Source organism: Elephantulus edwardii, unplaced genomic scaffold (assembly GCF_000299155.1).
Source record: "Elephantulus edwardii isolate Elephantulus edwardi_28Jun2011 unplaced genomic scaffold, EleEdw1.0 scaffold00041, whole genome shotgun sequence".
Classification (NCBI taxonomy): Eukaryota; Metazoa; Chordata; class Mammalia; order Macroscelidea; family Macroscelididae; genus Elephantulus; species Elephantulus edwardii.
In genome coordinates this window covers 9,031,158-9,034,823 of record NW_006399791.1, presented here as the reverse complement: position 1 = coordinate 9,034,823, position 3,666 = coordinate 9,031,158, and positions in this window count along the sequence as shown.

Below are 3,666 nucleotides of genomic sequence, written 5' to 3'. Positions count from 1 at the left end.
ACAGGCAGTCTGCTTTCATGAAGATTTACAGCCTGAGACACTTTTAGTGGGTCACCAGGGTTAGAATCCACCCAGCAGCAGTGCAGTTCGTCCTCTTCTTACTTGGTTTTTGGCAATTACAACAGATTTGCCCCAGATAATCCAAGGTAAGCTCCCTATTTTAAAATTGTCTGGCTAGAAATCTTAATTCTGCCTGCAGTCTTAATTCCCTGTTTTCATGTAATCTGTTATTGTCACAAATTCTGGGGATTAGGGCAAGGCTGTCTCTGAGAGCCATTGTTCTGCTTGCCACAGTTTTGTTTTGTTTTAAAAAAAGAAAAGAAAAAAACTGCAAAAACTGCTTATGTGAATGGGAGACAGTTCTAAGGAGTGCAAACAGCTGAAGTGGAGGCTTTCAGGAACTCGTAGGAAGGTAGGGTATAGAGAATGAGAAAGAATTAGAACAAAATCAGATAAAGTTGGAGAGGCAGGCCTCACAGGAGCTGGTATGTCACCAGAGACACTGTAGTTAACTGTAAGAAGGGTGAGAAGCCATAAAAGGATTTTGGCAGAATGCAATTTGATTAAAGTTTTAAAGATTACTCAGGCTGCTGTACAAAAACAGGTCACAGGAAACGATGAATGGAAAGGCGCTCAGACCAGGTACAGCTCTCCTAACAGGTGTTCACGTTTAATAGAAGTGAATTTTCAGGTGTCAAATGCAGAATCAAAACATCTCCTGTCTTGCCACATGGCCATTGGTTCAATAAATGCTCAATAAAGACTAACATTTGAATCAAGCAGTTTACGGCTGATGGTAACCAATCGTCAACTTCTGCGACATCCCAACCTCCCTCAAATGGACCCTAATTCATAGCAACTCTTCCACAGGGTTTTACATGTTGGTATTTTAGAAGTAGATCACCAGGCCTTTCTTCCAAGGTGCTGCTGGATGGACTCCTATCTCCAGCTTTGTGATTAGCACTTAAGTGTGTGGGAGAGAGACAGCCAATCTCGTCCTGTGTGATTAACTGCCTCTGGACCCACCAGAGGGTCAGCGATGGGTTGGTTCTGGCTCAATGGTACACAACAACAGCCAAGTGCATTAACCATTTGTATCACCCCGGAACTGCTCTCACAGCATTTACCCTCTCACCCATCCCCTGCCATTGCCATCGAGTCAGTTCTAACTCATAGGGACCCTACAGGACAGAGTAGAACTGCCCCATAGAGTTTCCAATGCTGTAATCTTTACATGACTATATTGCTACGACTATATTGCTGGTCTATTTGAATCCCTGACCTTTCAGTTAGAGGCTGAGCACTTAGCAATTACACCGTCACGGCTCCTTTCCCCAGTGACACAGGAATCCCAAAAGAGGCCCCAAAGAAGTCTCTGGTATAAGCGGTAGATTCTCCACCATTCCCAGCCTGCTTAGGTGGCTGAATTGGGAAAGGGATAGATGGGAAAAGGAGCCAGCCTGGGCTCTGGGTCTGGGGTCTGCGATGGGTGGTCTCTGAATCTGGTGAGGGAGAGACTAGCAGCTGGCATCTGCAGTGGAGAGGGAGCAGGCCCAGGGCCAGGCCCAATATTTGCTCTGCAGAGGACGTGGAAGAAAGAGCTATTTTCACAGGACTCTGCTCAGAGCCTTTCTAACTGGGCCAGCTGGACATCTGGACAATCCATCTCATGCCTGAGTCCAAAGCAAGGTCATTTCCGAAGGAACATCAAGTCCTTGCTCATAAATCAAATCTAGAGGGCTGGAGCAAGAGGCCCAAATTGGCCAGGGTTAAGGGCTGAACGGTGAACCATGGCAAGGTTAGGGGAGTTCCCTCCCAGCCCCAGCACCCTTCTCTTCTCTGTCCCCACCCTGTCTCCTGATGGGTGGAGGTTCTCGGTTCCTCTCTCCTTTGTCCCCTGTTGTTGCTGGTGCATTGTTGCACCTACTATCAACCCAGCTCATTGAGGGACTTCCTCTTCTTCACTGATCCGCTACATTATGAAGCGTGACCTGTTTCTCCAGGGCCTTCTGCCTCCTGGGAACACGTCCAAAGTACATCAGACCATGTCTCTCCACCCGCACTTCTAAGGAGCATTCTGATTACACTTCTTCAAAGACCAATTTCTATGTTCTTCTGGTACTACTCCACGGTATATGCAGCATTTTCATAAACTACAATTCTTCATCAGTCTTATTTATTGTCTAGCATTCCCATTTCTAGGAGGCAACTGAAAATACTGTATATGAGGGACATCTTAGTTCTCCAAATGACATCTTTGCTTTCGAAAACTTTTTAAAGGTCTTTTTTGGTTTCATTATTTTTATTTGAATGAAAACTTAATATCACACTAGATTTTAATTTGCTTATATACATGTTGTTTCAAAATATTAACTACAATTGATCAGTATAATTAATTACAATGTCTGTTCAACTTTTTGTTTATATTTGCCTTTCCCTTCATCTAACTTACCTACTTAGTTTTATTCCCTTCCCTCATCTTTTGAGTATTCTCTGCTTTCAGCCAAGATCCCACCTGACATTACCAGATATCCCTAGTTCCACATCCTCTTCTGAATCCAGTTTTGATTTCTGGCAGCTCCCTATTGAAGTACTGTGCCAATGATTTTTAATTGACTTCAGTAACATTTTACTTGTCCATGACATTAAAGACACTGCTCGGTAACTTTGGAATTCTGATAGATAACCTTTCTTTGGAATGGATGTAAATACTAATCTCTGCAAGCCAGATCAAGCTTTCTCAGCATAGATGAGCGAACATTACGTAGTGGCACCTGCCCCTCAATTCCTGGAGTTTTGTTTTTTCACAAAGGCCTTCAGTGTAACCTCGACTTCTGCTGTCTGGACCCCTGGTGTTGTTGGGTGCCATCAAGTGAAGCTAGGCCTCATAGCCACCCTATCCTGTACCTCAGTCATGATCTCTGATATGCTCAGGCCTGGTAGTACAGTCATTGTGTTGACCCGTCTTGTTGGGGATCTCTGTCTGGCCTCCACCCTTCCCAGCATGATGGGCTGATGTTGCCTGACAACATGCCCTAAGTATGTGAGATGAAGTTCAATCACCCTTGCCTCTTAGGAGCACTGTGCACTTCCCCCAAGAGAGATCTGTTTGTTTTTTTTGGCAATCTAGTACATTCTATACTCTGTGCCACCACAATTCAGACACATGGATTCTACTTTATTTATAAGGAAAGCCCAACTTTCAGATGTAGAAAGTCTAACTTTCAAATATATAGGGATCAACTGAAAAGACCATGGCTTTGAATCAGGTGCACCCTAGTCTTTAAATCGACATCTTTGCTCTTTAGCCCTTTGGAGAGGCCCTTGACAACAGATTTTCCCAATGCAACATGTCTTTTCATTTCTTGACTGCTGTTACCATGAGTGTTGACTGTGGATCCAAGTAAAATGAAATTGTTGACAACCTCATTTTTTTCTCTATTATGATGATGCCTATCAGTCCAGTAGTAAAGATTTTATATCATTGATGTTGAGATGTAGTCCACATTGAAGGCTATAGTTTGTTGTGGGTTTTTTTTGTTGTTTTTTTAATTGTCATTTTACTGATGTCAGAAGAAACTCTGAATATTGCATTGGAGCGCAGAGAAGCCAAAGCACAAGGAAGAATTCAAGATACTAAAGAACTGAACAGAAGATTCTAAAGGG